This window comes from Eucalyptus grandis, chromosome 9, assembly GCF_016545825.1.
Source record: "Eucalyptus grandis isolate ANBG69807.140 chromosome 9, ASM1654582v1, whole genome shotgun sequence".
NCBI lineage: Eukaryota > Viridiplantae > Streptophyta > Magnoliopsida > Myrtales > Myrtaceae > Eucalyptus > Eucalyptus grandis.
In genome coordinates, this window is record NC_052620.1 from 6,998,890 (window position 1) to 7,023,566 (window position 24,677).

At 39.7% G+C, this 24,677-nt stretch overlaps 1 pseudogene; it reads right to left on the minus strand.

Annotated features, from left to right (window-relative positions):
• Positions 1–7,685: 7,685 nt before the first annotated feature.
• On the minus strand, positions 7,686–10,751 carry LOC104420201 (annotated as a pseudogene).
• Positions 10,752–24,677: the final 13,926 nt, after the last annotated feature.

Below are 24,677 nucleotides of genomic sequence, written 5' to 3' on the forward strand. Positions count from 1 at the left end.
AACCTCAACCTCGTCTCGGTGCGTGAACACACTCAAACATGCAAATATGAGCAAATTACACAAAAAAATATTACAACATACACACGGCTTATACGGGTGAACACACCACTAAACTCGACGACGTAGCTATCGCCCTAGCCAAGAGTTAGAAATTTTACTTATCTTCGATAAGTCTTGATAAACTATAGGTAATTTTACCAAAAGAGGGTCCTCTTGTGAGGTGGTGAAGAAAGGAGGAGGAGAAGAAGTGAGCCAAAGGTTGGAGAGAATGGAGGGGATGGTTCCCTATTTATAGGCAAAGCTTCATTTAATGGCCCTAACAAGTTGTCCAATGAGCTTTCTTGGAGTGGCACAGCTAGTTTGATGGTGTGGTGCCCTAAGGTTCTAGGGGAATGGTTAAGGATAAAGGGCATTCTTCTCATTAGTCCATTTGTACTAATGAGTCATCTAGTATTTATGTGTTGGTTAACTTGCTTTCCAAGGTTCATATTAGGGTCATGATGACCTAGGTTTATAAGGACACCTAAGATGTTGAGTCACCCTCTTTCATTAATGACTAGCCTCTAAAGTCATTAATGGATTAGACTTGTTATCAAGAAACTTGGACTTTGGACAACTTGTTCTCCAAGTTAACCACATGAGTGTGTGGCTCATTAAGTTAATTAATTAGCTAGCTTCCAAAAGCATTTAATGCATTTTTTTTTTTATCTTCAAGCCAAGAAGACTCTAGATTGGCTTCCTTCTCAAGTTAGGCGTGCAGTCCCCTTCCCCTCCAAGTTGGGTGTGTGGTTATCACATTTTAAGGCGAAAATAATTTTGAGCAACTTTCGAAATCAGTATCATTACCTTATTAAACGAGCTTAAAATATTATAAAATTATAAAATGTTGTATAGAAGATCTTATAAAATATTTTTTATGAAGGAATCCAAGCCAAATTCGTTATGTTGAAAGAGCAACAAATCATTGAAGACAACCCAAAATTCGTTTGTCGAGCAAATTCAATGATCGAGAGAGAGAAACTCATTTTGAAATCCAAATCTTCACAAAACTCTTTGAAATTTTAATATGTTGTAGATATGGATGTCATTTAAAACTTTTGTGAAAAAAGCATATCCAAATTCGAAATGAAAGATTTTATAAAAATTTGAGAAAGTAACTTGGTTACCATTTTCACTCTACTGGACAAGTTCTATATGGTAATTGATTGAGCTTTCGTCCCACCATTTCACCTTAGAAAAATTTGAAATTTAAGTATGTTATAGACAAGATGTTTTAAACAACTTTCGTGAAGGAAGTTTCTCTAAATTCGAAGCATAAAGTGCTCTATAAATTTGGAAATCAAGAAAGGTCCAACAGTTTCGAAAAACTGGGAAGTCAAAACTTGTGAAACTCAAGATGGCAAGTCTATGGGTGGGGGGAGGTGGCGCCTTACTTGGCTTGTAAAATCATTTGTCATCATTCCCTTAGGCCATGAGTCATCCCATTTCATTAATTATTTGGGATACATAAGCCTCCACACTCATTATCCTCATTTAATGCATTTGATTCTTATTCTTCAAGAAGATTGACATATCTAGTTTAGGCTCTTAGTTGGGACCTAAATAAGGGTCGAAGTCGAGGGTGTTACATAGATGGTGGCCACATACTTCTCGTACATGATGTCAATCCCCTCTATTGGGAAGGGGGTCACCTAGGTATCACCCTAAAGCACATGTGACGGAAAGGTCTAGTCATGGTTAGGGCCTGAAAAATTAAACAACAACGAGTGAGAAAAACTTAGCAAGTAAACTCCTTAAACTCACATAGGAGAGTACTTCTCCTTGGAGATACCCTATACGTGCAACTTAATTGTTGATGGTAGATTAATAGCAAAACCTTTGCTTTGTATTATATATAAACATAAACTGAGCGAGTCATCATACAACGTCCTAATAACATATTCAATAATTACGTAAATAATTCTCCACATGAGTCCACAATTCTAATAGGCACATGACAAATATGAATAATAATCCATATATAACCATTATCACTTCCATGCATAATGCATCCACATGAGTCCATATTATTATGACCGCTCATGGCCACGCATGACACTCGTCGGTGGTCTTTTGGCGTAACCAGGCATTGTCTCCCATCAAGACATGGCAACATCTCAACCTCACTCGAAGACGGCATTCAATTAAGAGTATCGTTCCGAAGTCCATTTGCGAATGGCATCCCATTGACATGGGAGCTTCCGAAATCCAATAAGCATTGCCCCTCGTAGTGATATGAGTACAGAACCATTTAAATGATCACATGAGCACATCAATCACTTGAGCCAATTTTTATTTTCCCATTTAGTCAATGCAAGAGTGTTTACTGCTCAAACATTATATCTTAGCAATTTTTACACATAAAAATGTCATGAAATAATTCCACGTGATCACCCATCAATTCCACACAAGATCACACCATGGGTTTACTTATCAACACAACTTATTATTTTTTAAGATAAGCTATTACAAGCACTTATCACTATTTAAGATAAGCTATCACAAGTGCTTATCACTATTCAAGATAAACTATCACTCTTACTTATCACTTATCAAAATAAGTTATTATATTACTTATCACTTATCAAGATAAACTATCACCTAATCTATCTCTTTCTTAATCTAGCTATCATAGATATTATTCCTAATCGTAATGCCAAATGTAACTACCATCCTAATCAAGGTTTAGGAAGTCATTCACAAGATTGAATCTTAAACTTCAATGGCGAACGGTGATGGCAATGACAGCATGGCGGCTCATGGCTTGGATAGTGGGGACAACGGTGATGGTAGTGAGGACGCAGCGGCTTATAGCCTTGGGTGGAGGTGGCGTGTCACAGTACGACAATGACCGCTCACAACATGGACGGTGGGGTGACAATATCGTGGTGGTGAAGGTGGCAATGGCATGGCAACAATGGTAGTGGTGGACGATGGACAGAGGACGGCGAGGTGACGGTATGATGAGCGAGAGAGAGAGAGAGAGAGAGAGAGAGAGAGAGAGAGAGAGATAGATGGGGTTTCAGCGAAGGGGGTGGGGAGAGAGAGAAATGAGTGAGAGAATGAGAGAATGAGTGAGATAGTGAGCTTCTCATCCAAGTTTCCCCTCCAAGCATTAATAAACTTAGTACAAATTTCCCTAATTCACTCTTGACCAAGTCATTTACATGACCACAAATGGCTATTCAAATCTTCCTATCAAATCTTCATTCAATGCAAAATTTCAACCATGTGTTATAATTGGAAATAAATTAGGAAAGCTAACCAAGTTAGCCTCTTCTTTTCCTTTCGTCAAGCAGGTGCCCCCTCTCCTTTGGAAGACAACAATTTTGTCTCATTAGACCAACTAGCTTCTAGAAGGGGTAATTTAGGGATTTAATTAAATTATAGTCCAAAATACTATTCATGCACATGGGTATTTTAATGTAAAAATTTCCAAAAGACTAAGTGTGACATTGTGCCATTATCACCAAATCGGAAATCGGTTGGCTACAAGTGGTGTACAAAATTAAATTCAAGGCAAATGGCTCTATTGAATGATACAAAGCTTGACTAATTGCCAAGGGATTCACACAATGAGAAGGTTTTGACTATCATGAAACCTTCTCTCAGATTGCCAAAGAGGTCACCGTTTGTTATTTCTTCTTTGTTGTAGCTATTCTTAATTGGCCTCTGCATCAAATGGATGGTCACCATGCTTTTCTTCATGGTGATCTAGATGAAGAAATATATATATATATGGAATTTCTACATGGTTTATGTAGATAGGGAGAGTCTCGAGTATGCCGTCTATGTAAATTCTTATATAGGCTGAAACAAGCATCCATACAATGGTACTCCAAATTCACCGCTACCTTAAATAATATAGGTTTTCAACTTTCTGAACATGATTATGCTCTGTTTACATGGACATTAGGGAACTCATTGATCTATTTGCTAATATATATTGATGATTTACCTATCATGGGCAATAATGATTCCTATGTTGCAAACTTCAAAGAATATTTGCACTCTACCTTTCACATCAAAGATTTGGGACCACCCACATATTTTTTTAGCATTGAAATAGCTCGGTCTGATAAAGGAATCAACCTTAGTAAGAGAATTTTCCGAAGCAAGATTACTAGGTTGCAGATCACCTATCATACCAATCGAATAGAATGCCAAGTTGATGACCCGAAGTATGATCCGCATTCCTCTTCACCTATCAGTGATTCGTTGCTTAAGGATCCATCAAGATATTGTCTTCTTGTTGGGAAGCTAATTTATCTTACCATGACAAGACCAAACATTTGTTATGCAGTGCAAATATTTAGCTAGTTCATGCATAGCTCGAAATAGTCTCATATGAATGTAGTCCTAAATGTTGTAAAATATTTAAAGAGATGTCTAGGAATTGGTATATTCTTATCTTGTGACTACAACATGTAGATGATAGCATACTGTGATACATATTATGCTACTTGCCTATTGACTAGGAGATCCATCACATGCTTTTGCATCAAACTGGGAAATTCATTGATCTCATGGAAGATGAAGAAACAATCAATTGTATCACTATCTTCAGCCGAATTGGAGTATCAAGCTATGGCTAAAACTACCTACGAAGTAGTTTGGATATAAGAACTACTCTCAAACCTTGGAACACAAGTTGATAGACCAAGTGAGCTATTTTGTGACAATGATGCTGCACTTAGATTGGCATCAAATCTGATTTTCCACGAGAGAACGAAACATAAAGAAGTTGATTGCCATTTCATTCGAGACAAGATTAGAGACGAAGTCCTTATAACAAGAGGAATTGGAACTATGGAGCAACTTGTGGACATCTTCACCAAGCCACTATGCCAAAAATAACATATGTACCTACTAAACGAACTAGGTGTCCACAACATATATAGGCCACTAGCTTGAGTGGGAGTGTTGGAGATATGATTGGATATTGTTACAGATACCGATTCCGACATTAATCTTGATTACTATTCTAATTGATTAAGTCAAATTGGACGATACTTCAGAGAATAAGAAATTGTGAATCTTGTATATTATTTCCTATCTTATTTTTTTGTCCTTACAATATAAATAGGTCAATGTATTCGTATACAAATCAAAATATACAATATAAAATTTTCTCCATTTGTTCTTCGTTTTGTATCAATTCAGCCAAGCCCATAATTCTCACTATGGTTGAAAATCACATGTGAGGTGCATGAGGAGTGCTAAATTAGGAAATATTACATTATTTGACCAAATTTGGAAGGAATAAGGGTATTATCGTTGAGAATTCTAATTATATGAAGATAATTAGAGGGTGATATCCTAATTTCCTGAGGTGAGAGGATTAATGATTTTTCTTTGAGCTAAAAGAAAGTGGTTTTTCTCATTCTTGCAAGGGAACCCTAAACCTTGTCTATCTAAGCACGTTATGGGACGTTCACAAAAGAAGGGGCTCACATACAAAATATGCAATACAAACAAGAGAACGCAATACACAAGACAGAGAATATCAGTCTCTCTCCTGAGGCCTCTACTCGCACGTCCATAGGGCTCCAGCTACGGGCCGGCTTCGCAACACCAAATCGCAACCCACAACACCTCCAACGCTCTCTTTGACGACTCCATGCTGGCAACCGGCATCCTCAACAACCCCTATTCCGTCTCGTTGAGCCTCTAGTAGCCTTGGCGTGCCACCCATAGAGACGCAGCTGCTCTCCACCATGATCTCAGGCATACCCATAGCTCGAAAGTGCCTTTCCAATCCAGCCATCGGCCCTCCAAACGTAACCAGTATCTTCAACGAGTTTTTCCTGCAGTTTTCCCACCGTCTGTATTGCTCCACTGGCATCTAGATTGTTAGAGTAATTAATTATAAAACCACATCTTCATGTAAAATTTTGTGAAATCACTCTCAACTGTTAAAACTTAAATTGTTAGATGAAGGAATAGTTTATTATTTAAATATTCTAATACTTCCCCTCACGCTTAGTTTGGTTTTTTATTTAGTACTAAGTGCGGAAATTTAATTAGAAAGGCAAATGGAGCTTGGAAAAAATCGATGCTAACTGTTTAAAAATTTAAGCTATTAAATAAATGCGTTTTTTATTATTTAAATATTTTAACATAGATTTCAGTGACACTAACAAGTCAGGCAAGCCTCCAACAGGAATTGATTCTATTAATCCCGCCGCGCTAGACCAATCCTCGCCGTGTGCTTCCCTGTCCGATGCCAAGCCAGCCTCAACGAGGCTCCACCCAGCACCGACAATCACTCACTGAGCTCCTGCAACATTTTCCAGCAAGCACCAACCCTCTGCTGCTGCATTTAACTCGCCCTTAAAGCCCTCCCATCGTGTCTAGCTTGCCGACGAAGACCTGGCAGTCATTGGACTTGACGGCCGCACCTCCGCCTCGCATCGACTTTTACTTAGGTAAACCCTTAATTGAGGTAGGTCAAGTTCATGCAATTTCATACGGTTATTTAATTTTACTATAGAGTTTCAATGCATGTTATTTGATAGTTGGACCTTAGGTTATCACATTAATATTTTGATTATTCCTTTACATTAATTAAGGTGTGTTAGGGCATCCGCCCTTAGAGGCTAAAGGTCGGGCCCCTAACATGTTGTCTCATGTGTGACTTATATCATAGTTTGTTATGTTTGATTTATTAAATATAATTCGATTGCTTTGAAATAATATATCATTGATTTAATAAAATTTGGGTATGACATATATTTCAATGTATCATGAGATTTTATGCATATATCACATTTTATATGTCTCTTGCATGTTTAGAATTTAGGATCATAATTCATGTCAAGGATAATGCATATTTATTTTAGAATTCATATGGAATTAGGATAATTTATAGTTTTATTAATAAAAATAAAATCAAATATAAATGTCATTTAAGTTATATAGATTGCATATAGGATTAATTAGTTCATAATATGCATGTCACATATTGCACGTCATTTAGTGAGCCACATGCTTTAGGGTCAATATTTTCAAAATCACCTTATGTAGATAAATTTAATTAATAAATGCATCTCATTCAGTATTCATGTTGATTTTGCTTAAAAGAAATACCAAAAGGATTCAGTATTGCATCATCAAGTCACTACCTTTTGAATAAATGTCATTAGATCATGTCTAATGTCCTAGGTAGACCAAGTCTTTTATTTCTATAAGAAAAGAAAACACAAAATAGGCTCACAAAGTCCAAATAATAGCATTAATTTATTAATAATCCTATCTCGTGTCGTTAGTGTCGCATATAGGTTTTTTTGTTTACCACAGCATATGTCATTTCGACCTTCGATTTAAATTGGTTCTTTCTCGGATTTGGCTGAATTTCAGAGACAATAAACACAACACAATGCTCTAAACTATAGTGCAGAAATTACGAGTCTCTGATCTACACATGACCCAAAATCCTGTATTGAATTTCAATTGTGGGACAATAATACTTTGAAAATCAAGAAAACATAAATAACAAATTCGTAGGCAATCCATTTGGTATAAAAACTAACACCACTTGATATAAAATTTAACACCATGGAACTTCCTGATAAGATCATATTTATTTTTGGAAACTCAATCATCCATTGAAAAAAGAAGTCAACTTTCATTCACTCATTCAAATGCTACCTAGATGTGACCACCAAATGCTTGGCTTTAGGAATAGTGAGCACAAACTCCTCAGTCATGTCAAGCTCACTCGGTGACATGTAGCTAGGAAGCTCCCAGTCAAAGCAGCGCATGAGCTGAGCAATTACGAACCGCACCATGGTCAAGTCGAGCTGCATCCCAGGGTGCCCTCGGTGGCCTGTTCCGAACGGTAGGATATGAAAGTCACGCCCCTTAACATCCACGCTCGACCTAAGAATCTTTCAGGCATGAACTCTTTCGGGTCATGAGTGGTCCACACTTTCGGGTCCCTTCCAATGGACCACTCATTCACGATGAACCTCGACTTATGGAAGCCTTTTACCGTGCAGTCCTCGGTCGCCTCGTGGGGAAGCAAAAGCGGAGCCACCGGGTGAAGCCTCATGGTCTCCTTGATGACCATGTCTAAGTAGTCCAAGCCCTCTAACCGGTCTATTCAGCCACGACTTTCTCTAATTATTCTTGGAGCTTTTTCATTGCCCTAGGATGTTTTATAAGTTCGGCCATTGCCCACTCTGTTGCTGTCATTGAAGTGTCCATTGAACCCACCAACATGTCCTTCACGAAGAAATATATCGAGACTCATATTAGCAAGTATATCGATTGTATTTATCAAACATATTTATAATAGAGTAAGATATGCATGTTATGAGAAAAACCCATAGCATTGAAAATATAAACTTTATACCATCAATTACTCAACAAGCGTATGGAGCACCCTTTTAACAAAATCAATAGGTTAATTGAACCCATCGGGAAACTACTTATGACATTTCCCTAAGTGTGATCTTTACTAGGAATAAAACTTTATAGAAAAGATAAAAAAGGTTAATTTTCTTCTTGAAATATTGGGTATGCGACTATGGTAATTATTATTGCAACTAGCTAATCCCACATGAATTAACTTATTAAAACCCTATTTGAAATATGGACCATGAATCACTCAATAATGAATAGATTTTGTTGTCTCTAGCACTTATTGTTTCGGAGTTGAAAAAACTCGGTCGACCAGCTCAGCCTCAGGTGCTCGAAAGAGACAGGCACGTGAAGTATGTATTTCAAGAAAGAGACGATACTCTATCGTTATACTTGTCGTCTACTTCGCGTATAGGAGCCACGTGGTTGATCGGTAGATAGACAACGCAGAGGCTTACGAGATTCGTGGACACCGTCCGTTCACAAGAACATATGAAGAAGCTAGCAACACTTTCTGTTGTAACCATACACAAGACCCATAGACAGAATGATATTGTTTAAAAATTGCCATTAAAATTTGTAAATCTTAGGTAGAAGAGAGGATGAGAAGATGACGCCCAGGAAAAGTACTAGAAAAGTTCATAAATTTATTATATTGATACCGATTTAGTTGTAAAACTTTTTAATTGAATCAATTTAGTTTGAAACCTTTTCACATTGATATCAATTCAGTTCATCTGGCCAATCTTGATAGGCTGGTGCTCATGTGGACACTAGCTGGTGTCAGCCGTTTGGCCAAACTAATGTGATAATTTTTTAATAATTTTTTTTTTTTTTTCGAATTTTTATTATTTTTTTGTTTTTTGTTTTTTCTCTTCTTCTTCTCCTTGCGGTGACCAGTGAGGCTTTGGTGATGCTCGTTGGCCATGGGTGACCACGAAACCTCGTCAGCCGTTGTAGAGAGAAGAAACCCGAGGAAGAAGAAGAAAAGGAAAAAAAAGAAAAAGAAAAAATTAATAACAAATTTAAGAAAAATAAAAATTATTTGAAAATTCCCTTGTTAGAATTGGATGGATGGCTAACATCCACATTAGCACCGGCCGGGCAAATTGACCGGATGAACTCAATTAGTACCAATAAATGGTTAGGATTAAATTGATTTCATTGAAAAGTTTAGAAGTGAATTAGTATTAATATAATAGGTTTATGATTTTTTTAATACTTTTCCCCTGACACCCATTTAACATGCTTAATCACATATAGACAAATTCTACGCGGATATAATAGTTGAAATATTAAAATTCGTCTACAAAATGGATTTGCAGACTTTGTTCGATATTTCTATAGGGGCGTCCATATGCTCAAGTATCGGCTCATGAACTATCTTTGAACCCTAACTATGCTCATCTCAGAGCCTCAAACAGTAGGATCCTTGTTCTGATAAATTTTCCACTCCGACGTATGCTTAGATAACTGACCAATAATTAAGGTTACAGGGATTATTTGTTAATCTAGCTGCAAAATTTTGATTAATTACCAGAATTATTGCTTTGACATGGGGCCTGTCGTTATGGTGCTCTCCTTCGTTCAATCCCATGACAACTAACATGACATCAACAAAATTTGATCAATTACCAGAATTACGGCTTTGATATGGTGCTCGTCAATAATCGTCTCGAAGAAAGCTTACAAGCTTACGGCTTTCATGGCTTCGTCAACCCCTGAAGATCAAATTCAACACTATCGCTTCTTGAATCACGGCCTTAACCCCTCTCTCGTCAAACTCCTTGTCTATGTACTTCTTCCCAAAGACCATCCGACAACTCATGTTGGCGCTTAGCGATGAGATCTTCACGCTCAAGTCAGTGGCCATGCGGTCGTGAGATGCGTCTTTGGGAAAATTCACAAGCAAGCTGACCTCCTCTCTTCTCATGGACAGAAGTAGTTGATTTTTGCATTGCTAAGGAGCTCCAAAGTGCACATCTTTCTAATGTTCCTCCAATACAGGCTGTATGGTGCGAATGCCAAGCTCCTTTGCTCATAAGACATGTGCTTTGAGGCCTCATGAGGTGGCCGGCTCACGAAAGCAAGATTTTGGGTTTTGAGGAATTGCCTAGCCACTTCGGGCGATCAGACAGCCATTGTGGGCACGAACCAGAAGCACAAATACATGAGGGGCCCATATTTTTTAGTTAATTTGTGAACATCGTGGTGAGGGTTTTTCCAAGAATCGGAAACCCTGTTGGACCAGGAGGCAATTTCTTCATGCTCTGCGTTTCCCTTAGCAAAGCTTGCAGTCGGAGATGAGCAATCAAAGCGAAGGTGAGTGTTATCCAGATCCAAGCCATTGAGGTGGTTACTTGTACGGAAGTGGGGATGAAGATGGTGATGGGGACAATTTCGGTGCATGCATAGATAAAGAAGTGACAGGGAGAGGGGTGTTTCTAGGCTAAAGCGGATGACATTTATTACTCTTTGTTTTTAGTGGGCCCGTTCATACAGAATCAGAAGACAACATATTAATTTAGAAATAGTGAAAAAAGAAAACATTGAATCTCACGATGCGGATTAATTTTGTCAATCATATATTTGACGTGAAGGATTTAAGAAGCCAATGATCGCGAAATGGGGAAAGAAACACAAGTGATGGGGTCTTCGACGTAGGGGATTTTTCCTATTTTATGGATATGGATATTAGGACATTTTTAGCGATATATGATTAAAATATATATTTAATCCCTCCAGATGTATGCAAACCTCCCCATCCACGTATAATAAGTAATAAATATTCGTCTGAAGGGTGATAGCCATAACCTAGAGATGGATCACTTAACTGACCCTTAGGGGCTTTTACTTAACAATGCTAATATAAAGTATATATCAATATATACAAGAAAAAATAATAAAAAATCTCAAATTTATACATGTATGACATATTTACTATAAATAATTTTCTTATGACATCAAAAACTCCATCCTTGTAGCTATGTGATATATTTACTCTTCAACAAGATTGGTCCAATGAATTTTCAGTCATTTCACTTAAGCCTTGCAAGTGCCTTGTTAATACAATTTACCTCCCATCCTCCATGAAGGCAAATTTTTAATAATGCTCATTGATAGAATATTGACGTCGTGTAAACATATCACATGAATACATGTTTGAGACTTTTTGTGACAAAAAAATTAAAGATAAATGTGTTAGAATGGGTATAGTTTATGCGGTTATGAAAAAAGACATATATAGATGGGAAAGAAATAAAAGAAAACGAGAAAGAAATAAGATAAAGGAAATTCAATTTCTTTTGGGTTACGTTTATTTTGTGAAAAATATTTTTGGCCTTTGGATCGCTTGAGAAAACGAGTCACGGGATAATGTTTTTCTAATTAATGGAAACCTACACCTATTTTTTTTTAAAAATCATTTTCTTTTTAAAAATAGAAAAATTATTTTTTAAAATAGGACTAGAAATTAGCACTTGGGCACAAGAACCCTAATGTTTATATTCTAGCTCCTTGCAGATATCCTAAGTCTAGATGCCAAGGTTGGATCTACCGGGGTCCATTAAGGCCAAGCACAAGTCTATAAAGGTGTCCATGCTCAAATCTCCCTCACCTGCGTTAGGGTCCATCGAGATCGAGACCCGAGACCCTAGTACCCATGTCTACGTCCTAGGCCTAAGACCCTAGTGCTTGTGCCCTAGTTCCTGACACCCAAGCTAAACACCCTAATGCTTGGGTCTAGATCCCCCACACATGAGGTTAGGTCTATCGAGGCCAAATGCTAAGCGCTTGAGCTTAGGGCCTCAGTGCCTATGTCTAGGTCCTTGCACCTGGGATCAAGTCTTCTACACCCAAGCTTGGGTCACCAATGCCCGGGCTTAGGTCCATCGAGGCTGGCCCTGAGACCCTGACTAGCTATGCGTAAGTCACTAGAGCCTAGATGGCATATATCTATTTAGGAAAATCAAATTTAATTTTCCTTTCTAAACAACTGAAAATATTTTATGGGTATTTTTCACATTTCAATCAAATATAGGAAAATATTATTTTTCTAGAAAATGATTTTCTGAAAAATATTCTTTGGAAAATGTAACACCTTTTGCAAAACAAACGGCTAAGTTTACAATGAGAAACATGGAAAGACCACGATGCGATTCATTTGCTCACCCAGCCAAGTCCAAGCAAGCAAGCTGATCTCCTCTTTCCCATGGATTTTTTTTTTTTTGGAACATCTTCCCATGGATTTGAAGGAGTTGATTTTTGCATTGCTAAGGAGCTTAACAGTGCACATCTTTCTAGTGTTCCTCCAATACGGACTTTGCGGCACAAACGCCAAGCTCCTTTGCTTGTAAGAGAAGTGCTTCGGGGCCTCATGAAACGGTCAGCTCGCAAAAAAGATCATGGATTTTGAGCAATGCTTGAATAATAGCCTATACTTGAATTAAAAAAAAAAATCATTTTTTCAAAATAAGGCTAGAAATCAATGCTTGAGCACTTGGAACCCAACATTTGTTCTTGGCTCTTTGTAGCAAATTCGAGTCAAGAGGTTAAGGTCGGGTCTATTGAGGCCAAGCCTAAGTCCAAAGAGGCCTAGTTCAAAATCCCGGTACCCAAGCTCAAGTTAAATTTATTTAGGTTTATTTTACTAATTAAAATTTTATTTTGTCATTTCGGATAAATAAGATAATCAATAATAAATAATAAAACACAACAAAAAAATAGTAAAAACAAACAAAAACAAAAGCAAAGCCCAGCCCCTCTCCTCTTTTCTTTTCCTTCGTGCAGGTTCGCGAGGCCTATTTGCGACCTAACCTGGCCCGGTCCCCTCTTTCTCCTTTGTCTTCTTCCTCCCATCTTCTTCTTCCTTCCTCCTTCTTCCACCTCTGCAAGACACGCGCGGTGACGAAGATGCGCTCAAGCACAACCTACAACAGAGAGAGGAGCGTAGGCTGGTGGCTGAGAGGACGCAACATTGAAGGCGAGCATGCCTCTGTGGAAGGGGGAAGATTTGACGCCGGTTCAGCTGCACCTAAGGCCGGTCGGCGTGCGAGGGCCGACGGCCGAACCTCCGTCGACCGGCCTCCTCCTCGCTTATAAATAAAGGAGCACCTCCGTTGACGAAAACATAGCGAGCTCCGAGATCTTCCCATTGAGAGACTTCGGGGGAGGAATCGAAGAGCGAGCGAGAAAGAAATCGGGTTGCGAGCTCGGCCGACCTCCCACTAAGAGACTTCGAGGGAGGCTGCCGGCGAGCGAGTCCGAGGAGGTCAGATTTGGCCGGTGGAGGCTCGGATCTGACTGGAGTGAGAGAGAAGCGAGGTCGGAGGAGGCGAAGGAGTTCTAGATCCGCGAAGAGAGGCAGAAGAAGAGGTCCCACCCCCCGACGCCACTGCTGTGCCGAATCCCACCGTGCCACCGTCTCGTCGTTGACACTGCCAACCGAGCCCAGACGCCGCAAATAGGTAGCATATGCCCTTTAATGCATCGTCCTCGTCGATCCGTCATTGATGCCCTGTCAGAAACCCTAGCTGCCGTTCGCTGCGTCACTGCCTTGAGCCACCGTGAGATCCAGTCCCCTGTTGCTCTCTATCCGTCGTCCTGACGTCGTCCAGATCTAAAGGTCGCCGTCATCGCCGCAAGCTGTGCCACCGTGCCGCGCTAAAGCCGAGAGCAGGTGACGATGGAGCCCTGCCTACGCCGTCCATTCGAAGCTCTAATGGCCATCGCCTTTGCCATTCATTGCCGTCGCTGTAGCCACCGTAGCTGCCGTTGCCACCTTTGCTGCCGTAATGCTCCCGTTTTCCCCCCTTTGGCACCGCGGATTCGCAAACCCTAGGGTTTGCGATTTCCGGGTCACGAAGCGGATTTGGGTTTGGAAAACCGGGTAGGGATTTCGCAATTTAAGGGGCGGCGGAAGCCGGGTCGAATCCGGATAGGGTTTTGCCGAGGGAGCGAGTTGTGGAGTCAGGTCGTCGGGTCGGGCCGGGCTGGGCGTCTGCCACGGTGTTGTTTTTATAAAAAAAAAAAAAGTCGGGCCCGCTACATGGGCTGTCTGCGTTTTGGGGCTGGCCCGGAGTCGGACCCAACCAGCGGACCCGACCCGTCGTCCTTTTTTTTTTTTTTTTTTAAAAAATTAATTTTTTTAAATAAATAAATAATAAATAAAAATTTCCAAAAAAATCAAAAAATATAATTTATTTTCGAAAAATATTAAAAAATATTTTAATTCCCAAAACCAAAAAATATTGAAAAATATTAAAAAATATTTTATTTTCCAAAAATAAAAAATAAAAAATATTCCATATTTTCCAAAAAATGCCAAAAATCCAAAAAAGCCAAAAATTCATGAACAAGCCAAACAAATTCAGAAAAAGCCAAAAAGACTTGTATTTTTCCAAAATACCAAGAACTCCAAAAATCCCTTTTATGTAAAAAAAAAAAAATTAGAAAAAGACTTAAAAATGTTTTTCCTCCCAAAATGCGTGGAAAATCCCCCAAAAATCCAAAAACCTTAGGGTTTAAACAAAGATTAGGTACCGAAATGGCATTAATGATTAACTAGTGTAATCAAGTCCCCGATCCTAATTTCTCTAGTTGCGCAAGAGTGAGTATTTCTCCCGATATTTCGCTTGGGTTTCTAATCAACCCGCCCCAAATCGATTAGTGGCGACTCCATTTTAAAAATTAATTTACAGGTTAAAAACTTAGACTATTAAAGTCGTGAATTGGTGGACTTGGGAGAGTTCGGGCTTAATAAATTCAGCCGAGCCATTAGCCTCCTTAGGCGCCCGTATCCGATTGCGGGCGCTGAAAAAAAGAGGTCGCGACAACTTGGCAACTCCGTTGGGGACTTTGAGGACTTAGGCCATTTTATCTTTGTTTAAATGCTTTGCTGACTTGGATTTTTTTTCTTTTGTGCAGGGTAATAGCTTAAAGTTTTTTTATTATGTTAAAATAAAATGTTTTGTGATTATAAACTGTTGTGCATGCTTTACTGTTTTAAACACTACACATGGCACACACAACCCGGCCGCCGGACCTGGGCCGCCATAGGATTTCTAAGATGGTGTTAAGAAAGATACGACCTCGAACGCGAGACTGCGATGTAGAGGTTGCCTTTCTTTTCCCCGAATTTCTTAGTCGAGGTTAGGAGGGTATGCTGCTAACGCGAGACTGCGATGGGAGGATGTCCTTTTAATCTCAACAAACCTTCTCAGTTAGAAATCGAGCCGCATGTCCCATGCACATGTTTTTGTGCTTGCCATTTTTCTTTAAAAGTAAAGTAATTTCTTTACTTTTACTCAGTCTTTTTATTTGGCCCAAGGCAATTTAGGATAAGCTTTTCAAGTCCCAGTCTATATGCGATGGGGAAATACGATATCCAGTTCATTCCTACTCCCAAGGCGGAGCTCTTCAGATGGTGGGGTCAATTATATCAGTTTGCCCAAGAGCGTGTGAAGGCCAAAGTCGGTCATCTCCTATCATTGATCCAAATCACTGTTCGCCCTGAAGTCATACAAGCCATGGCACATTTCTGGTGCCCGAAGACGATTACATTTATGTTTGGTAGGTTTGAGCTAATCTCAACCTTGGAAGAATACAACATCATCACTGGAATGCCTCTTGAGAAAAAGCTCGTCAAACCATCAACATGCATCATCCTGCTGCGTGGGTTAGTGAGGCTTTTAAGAACTGAAGTCCATACTATGATACAAATTCTTGAAGATAACCATAATACCTGCCCACTAGAATTTATGAATGCATGTTTCCAAAATCAGCCTATGACCCAAAAAAGTGAGATTTTCCTCCTGGCATTTTTCGGGCTCATCATCTTCCCCCATCAAAGAAATGCCATAAGTCCTAAGATGGCATGGTTAGTTGATCAAATCTTGAGATGGGGGAATTATGTCAACATGATTTTAACTGAAACATTCTTATCCTTTAATCGTTTTAAAGACAACATGGAGAAAATCACTCGAGCCTCTCCTGAAATTTTACAAGTTTGGTTCTTTTCTCACCTAAGCAAATTTTGAGACTTCATGCGATCGTCTGAAACGAATGATTTCGAAAATCCATTACAAAAATTTATGATTTTAGGACAATACATTCACAATCAAAGCTGTTTAAATTGGGTAAACTTCCTAAGAGACCCAGCTCCTGAGGCATTCCAATGGTGTGCTGGTTGGTTCCATGAAAAGAGAGCTCGCTTCACTTACAAGCGCTGTCTCCTAATTCCGTTGCTCGGCCTCACCGACGCCATTCTCTATTACCCATATCGGGTGGCACGACAATATGGAGCCCTTCAGAGATCCCATCGCCTTTCAAGAGGATGATCCCTCCGCTTCTTTTCAACACAAGCCGTGACTATGCATTCGAAATTTCTACCATTGAGGAAACCTGGGACAAGTGCCATCGCAAAAGGATCGTGGTACCTGAGGGCTTGAGGGAGAAGAAAAAGCCCACCACGCCTCCATGTCCTACATCCATAATTATCGTATCCCGACAAAATGGAAGCCATCAGTCCCTCACTCAATCAGCGAGAGCAACCAGCACGAGCAAGCAGAGCTCATGGAGAGGGATTTAGGAATGGATTGGATACATACCTTAGAGTCGGTCCAAGAAAGCAAGCATCTGCGCAAGCTCAAGACTCCCCGTCACATATAAATTGACAATCATGTGCCCCTTAGTGTTAATAGTGTGAAAGTTTTGTCCCATTTTAGGGACTTTTGTTTAATATCTAGTATTTCATTCTATCATTTCAATTTCAAGTTTTAGATGTTAGGAGTTGGCAGTCTATAAATCCTCTTTTGATAAATAAAAAAACAATTAGACCATTGCCATGGGTCAATCTTTGTTTACTTTCATGCTCATTCATTGTTTTCGCAATGAACAGGTAATTATGAATCGCCGGCCACCAATAGCTCGCGAATGGCCTCATGCACTAGGGCCCGATCATAATGATGTACAAAATTGCCTCATTAACATTGAAGACGGCGCAGGACAGATGTCCATTGTCCTTCAACAACTCTCGAGACAAATGAACTCTACTCAAGCTGAGCCCAACTCTGTAGTTGCCTTAAACACCATCATGATACCCGCAAATTTGCCAGAAAATAGCCAGTACCATAGACATTTTGAAAGGATCATGAAAAAGTTAAGCCAGCTGCATGAACAGAATCCTATGGACTTGTCCAATTACGCCGGCATTGAGATTCCTGAAGAGCTCAAAGCACCTGAATGCGAAAGGTATGCTGATACCTCCCGCCTAGAGACCTACTTGCAGGCCTACCTGGTCCGAAAGATGATTCAATCGTATCAATCGAGCTTGACTGACCCTTCCTTGCGATGGTACATTGTCAGGAAGATTAGTCCCCTTAAAACCTGGAGGGAACTAATTCATGTTTTTCACCAAGAGTATAATATTGACATCACCCTTGACATCACCTTGCCCTACGAAGAGCCGATGATCGCGGAGCACGAGGAGCCGTTAGTCGTTGAGATAGGAGAGGAACATGTCAATGAAGCCTTGCATAATAAATGGACAGCTGAACAACACCCTGTTACTGGAAAATTTCCCACTAGGAAAGGTAAGGAGCCTTTGTACGAGATCAAAGACACGAGCTTGTTCAAGACCGGGGCATGACCGGACGACTTCCCTGCTTACTCCAAGAGCTAGGCTCCAAAGAATACCAACCCCTATCAACTTGGAAAGTGAATCAGATAGTGAAACTCTAATCGAGTTGGCAAAACGAAAGGCCTTACTCAAAAGGTCTGGACCAGAAGCCAAGAAAAGAAAGCCTAAGTAGGTTAATTCAGCATCTACCGACGAGCCATCGCACCAAAGCTTCGAACATTCCCAAGAATACAGCTTTGAAGGCTACCATCCCCTAGAGTACAACCCTGAAGACTTCCCGGCCCTAGAATACAATCCCAAGGAATTCTAGCGTTATTTCGACAACAAAACTGACGATTCATAGTATAACTGTTTCCTACTCTCATCTGAGGATGAAGGCCCGTCAGAAGAGGAAGCATACGTCTTTATCCGTTACGATCCTAACGAAGTACTAAGCTCGTCCTCTGACCATGAGGATAGCTTCAATACTTCATTCTCATTCGGAAATTTTGACCAAGAAGAAAGCAATGGGGTAATCTCGATAGAATCCAACTTCCCTGAAACAGAAAAATTCACCACTACAATAGATATGCAGTGGGAAAACCAAAGGCCTAACCAAGATACATCAAGCCCGTCTTGCGCTCATAGGATCATAATGGCACAACTTGTCCCGTGGCTCATTTGTAATATCTCCACGTTGAAATGAGTCGGTACTATAGCCCGATGTCATTCGCAACTTAGGTATTTCAAGAAAGTCTTACGGGGTCTGCATTACAATGGTTCATCACAGCAAACATCTACCTCATGAGAGATTGGAATGAGCTGTCTTTTGCATTCCTGCTTCAGTATCAAAGCCAGATTGGGACTGAAGTGCCTTGTCAGAACTTGGTTCACTTCATAAGAAGACCAATGGAGGATTTCCGAGCGTATGCAAGGAGATGAGAGGCTTTTATGATGCAAACTTACCCTCAACTGGCCGAAGAAGAAATGATAAAACTGTTCATAGGGGCCGTACCTCGCAAGCATCGTTGTTGGTTGCATGGGTTGCACTTCCATAGCTTCAATGAAGTGGTCCTCTCATGCGAATACTTCGAGTCTACTGGAGGCGAGGAACTCAAAGGCGCTTGATTTCGGAACCAACACTATCAAAGCACTCATTTGCGCAAGAGTTTTCATGGGCTTTACTTGTTTTTATAATTTCATGTTTCTTATCTTGTCTAGTATGCTACTATTGTATTTTCCATTCCAAGTACTCTATTGTATAGTTCTAATATTTTATTTTGAGAGCATGAGGCGGTACTCCAAACCTGCCCAGTGATGCTATCCGACCATGAAAAGAAAATATCATCCAAGGAGAATACTGAGGGCTGGGCTTCCTCATGCTTTTTTTTCTCCCCCAAAGACGTATTTTGAAAATAAAAATATTTCATCACTCAAAAGCTTTTGTCAAAATAAGATGATAAATTTAAGCACGTTTGTCTTCCTAATCCTCTCACTTTATGTTTCAAAACATCATCCCCTTTGATTTAGTGTGACAAAAGGTATTTGAAACTAGCACATCGTGTGAACAAACCAATTTCAAAAGAACACATTTTCAAGAAAACGGGGCAAACAGAAAAAGAGCATCCCGTTTCAAAAAGGGTAAGTATTATCCCCTTAACATAATATTGAGAATGACAACCCCTCTCTTCTATTTATAGGATACAAAAGGTGAGACGTAATAGGTATAGGCATACAGTTGAAATCGAGGCATCCATGACATGCCTCACTCCTGCCCAGTTCCATCCTAAGCCAAATGACTATCTTATCGCACGACGCGCCCAAACAGCTAGATATTACAGTTTCAACTTCAACATAAGGAAGAAGTTCTTTTTCTCCCTTTAAAGTGATTACTGTCAACAGGGAGAAAATCTAGACAGTCAAAGCGATCTATGGCCCCACACCCTGGACAATGACTTTGGAATCTAGAAACTTCACTCCAAACACATATTCTTCCAAGGAGTAATTACCATCAGAAAGCTTGAAATTTTTTATCTCGATTCCATAGAAGCTTAAGGTACATGACTTTTTGCCCAATGACGCTATAGTTAAAGACAAGGAGAAATTCCACGGAAGGAAGGCGTTGAAGATGAATCAACGACCAACAATCATGCATACATGGTCACAAAGGAGGAAGGCCGCTTGAAGGAAATATTGAACTATGCCAAGACGAAGAGGCTGTCATCGTATATAGAAATCCTTAGGAATCAACAAATACAAACTCTGGGGAATGGTAATTTGGTATTGTTTCCAATACTCCCACTATCTGAACCCGCTTTTGACGTATTTTCCCTACTTGATAGGGAGCATCACAACTCAAGAACCAAACTGAATGGTTAGGTTTGACAAATCAATATTGGCCAAGCTAGTATGTGGAAATGACCTATATCAAATTCACTTAGCTTCGTGTAAAAAGACATGTCATCCAGGAGCCAATTTAGAGAATAATTGACCTAACGAAGCAAGGGACATAGGACTTTGTGTCCCCCTCTCACTTCAGTTCACCCAATCATCTCGCAAATCGGTGAATGGTAAAGTTGTATCGCTTCCAGTTATTTGACTCTTGAAAGAGTTCATGAATAACACATTCCCTCTTGTTTGTTGCGGGGATCACCTCGATTGTCAAAAACAAAGATAACAAATCAATGAGAGGCATGACAAACTCTCCCAAGCAAAATGGCATCTCAAGTATTGCCAAAGCAAATGACAGAGATCCTTCAGCCTCAATTCACCTTTAATTTTGGCCCCGTTGATTGATCCATTTTCATCTTCTCTTCTGGGGGCAAAAACAAAGAGATGCCCGATCGATCCCCAACCCCGGTTGATCCTTCATGTGTCATATCCCTAATCAATAGGGATAACTATCAACACCCATTTGTGAATAACCATTTTGATGTTCAAAATTTAACATATTTGGAAACACCATTATGTTAACTCCTAAAGTTGTCAATAGGGTCTTTTTTTGAGTCAAAACCATTCACTTGTTTTGAAGAGTTCAAACTCCATCATATTCAAAATGTTGCATGTCATTTCCAGATGAATTCTGCATGATGATTTTGTCTGTCTAAGTTACTGATTCCACTGAGGATTATTAGAATAGACAGCTAAGTGAAGAATACAAGATTGATTGAGCATGCTGGATGAGGCATGTCAGAATGATGAAAGGCAAGCCATATCCTACACACAGTCCCCCATCTATACACTTGTGAGATGAGTGCAGAAGATTCCATGACTGCAGGGTAAAGAGTTCTTTCGCGAATGGTACGATAACCAAAATAGTGAGAGGCATTTCATTGCTCATCCCATTGAGCCCTATATATTGGTGGAATTTTTGTCCTACCCCGTCAAGAACCACCCCACACTGGGGCAGATCAGAGGCAAAGCAGCATCACAAGGTGAGAAGAGGGATGTAAATTTTCTTGCTTGCACTTGCATCAATCTTCGGGTGTCTTTATTGCATATGAACACTCGCGTTAATTTAAGTGCCTTAGAATGACGAAGAGCAATTCTTTCGAACCAACACTATCAAAGCACTCATTTACGCAGAGTTTTCATGGGCTTTACATGTTTCTTATCTTGTCTAGTGTGCTACTTTGTTGTATTTTCCATTCCAAGTACTCTATTGTATAGTTCTAATATTTTATTTTGAGAGCATGAGGCGGTACTCCAAACCTGCCCAAAGGATGCTATCCAACCATGAAAAGAAAATATCATCCAAGGAGAATACTGAGGGTTGGGCTTCCTCATACTTTTTTTTCTTCCCCAAAGATGTATTTTGAAAATAAAAATATTTCATCACTCAAAAGCTTTTGTCAAAATAAGATGATAAATTTAAGCACGTTTGTCTTTCTAACCCTCTCACTTTATGTTTCAGAACATCATCCCCTTTGATTTAGTGTGACAAAAGGTATTTGAAACTAACACATCGTGTGAACAAACCAATTTCAAAAGAACACATTTTCAAGAAAGCGGGGGCAAACGAGAAAAGAGCATCCCGTTTCAAAAAGGGTAAGTATTATCCCCTTAACATAATATTGAGAATGACAACCCCTCTCTTCTATTTACATGATACAAAAGGTGAGACGTAATAGGTATAGGCATACAGTTGAAATCGAGGCATCCATGACATGCCTCACTCCCCGCCCCAGCCCATCCTAAGCCAAATGACTATCTTGTCACACGACGCGCCCAAACAGCTAGATGTTACAGTTTCAACTTCAACATAAGGAAGAAGTTCTTTTTCTCCCTTTAAAGTGATTACTGTCAACAGGGAGAAAATCTAGACAGTCAAAGCGATCTATAGCCCCACACTCTGGACAATGACTTTGGAATCTAGAAACTTCACTCCAGACGCATATTCTTCCAAGGAGTAATTACCATCAGAAAGCTTGAAATTTTTTATCTCAGATTCCATAGAAGCTTAAGGTACATGACTTTTGCCCAATGACGCTATAGTTAAAGACGAAGGAGAAATTCCACGTAAGGAAGGCGTTGAAGATGAATCAACGACCAACAATCATGCATACATGGTCACAAAGGAGGAAGGCCAATTGAAGGAAATATTGAACTATGCCAAGACGAAGAGGCTGTCATCAGTATACAGAAATCCTTAGGAATCAACAAATACAAACTCTAGGGAAGGGTAATTTGGTATCGTTTCCAATACTCCCACTATCTCGAACCCGCTTTTGACGTATTTTCCCTACTTGACAGGAGCATCACAACTCAAGAACCAAACTGAATGGTTAGGTTTGACAAATCAATATTGGCCAAGCTAGTACGTGGAAATGACCCACATCAAATTCACCTAGCTTCGTGTAAAAAGACATGTCATCCAGGAGCCAATTTAGAGAATAATTGACCTAACAAAGCAAGGGACATAGGACTTCGTGTCCCCCTCTCACTTCAGGTTCACCCAATCATCTCGCAAATCAATGAATGGTAAAGTTGTATCGCTTCCGCTTATTTGACTCTTGAAAGAGTTCATGAATAACACATTCCCTCTTGTTTGTTGCAGATCACCCGATTGTCAAAAACAAAGATAACAAATCAATGAGAGGCATGACAAACTCTCCCAAGCAAAATGGCATCTCAAGTATTGCCAAAGCAAATGACAGAGATCCTTCAGGCCTCAATTCACCTTTAATTTTGGCCTTGTTGATTGATCCATTTTCATCTTCTCTTCTGTAAGGGCAAAAACAGAGATGCCCGATTAGATCCCCAACCCCGGTTGATCCTTCATGTGTCATATCCCTAATCAATAGGGATAACTATCAACACCCATTTGTGAATAACCATTTTGATGTTCAAAATTTAACATATTTGGAAACACCATTATGTTAACTCCTAAAGTTGTCAATAGGGTCTTTTTTTGAGTCAAAACCATTCACTTGTTTTGAAGAGTTCAAACTCCATCATATTCAAAATGTTGCATGTCATTTCCAGATGAATTCTCGCATGATGATTTTGTCTCGTCTAAGTTACCGATTCCACCGAGGATTATTAGAATAGACAGCTAAGTGAAGAATACAAGATTGATTGAGCATGCTAGATGAGGTATGTCAGAATGATAAAAGGCAAGCCATATCCTACACACAATCCCCCATCTATACACTTGTGAGATGAGTGCAGAAGATTCCATGACTAGCAGGGGTAAAGAGTTCTTTCGCGAATGGTACGATAACCAAAATAGTGAGAGGCATTTCATTGCTCATCCCATTGAGCCCTATATATTGGTGGAATTTTTGTCCTACCCCGTCAAGAACCACCCCACACCGCGGGGCGGATCGAGGCAAAGCAGCATCACAAGGTGAGAAGAGGGATGTAAATTTTCTTGCTTGCACTTGCATCAATCTTCGGGTGTCTTTATTGCATATGAACACTCGCGTTAATTTAAGTGCCTTAGAATGACGAAGAGCAATTCTTTCAGAACCAACACTATCAAAGCACTCATTTACGCAGAGTTTTCATGGGCTTTACATGTTTCTTATCTTGTCTAGTGTGCTATTTGTATTTTCCATTCCAAGTACTCTATTGTATAGTTCTAATATTTTATTTTGAGAGCATGAGGCGGTACTCCAAACCTGCCCATGATGCTATCCAACCATGAAAAGAAAATATCATCCAAGGAGAATACTGAGGTTGGGCTTCCTCATACTTTTTTTTCTTCCCCAAAGATGTATTTTGAAAATAAAAATATTTCATCACTCAAAAGCTTTTGTCAAAATAAGATGATAAATTTAAGCACGTTTGTCTTTCTAACCCTCTCACTTTATGTTTCAGAACATCATCCCCTTTGATTTAGTGTGACAAAAGGTATTTGAAACTAACACATCGTGTGAACAAACCAATTTCAAAAGAACACATTTTCAAGAAAGCGGGGGCAAACAGAAAAGAGCATCCCGTTTCAAAAAAGGGTAAGTATTATCCCCTTAACATAATATTGAGAATGACAACCCCTCTCTTCTATTTACATGATACAAAAGGTGAGACGTAATAGGTATAGGCATACAGTTGAAATCGAGGCATCCATGACATGCCTCACTCCTGCCCAGTTCCATCCTAAGCCAAATGACTATCTTGTCACACGACGCGCCCAAACAGCTAGATGTTACAGTTT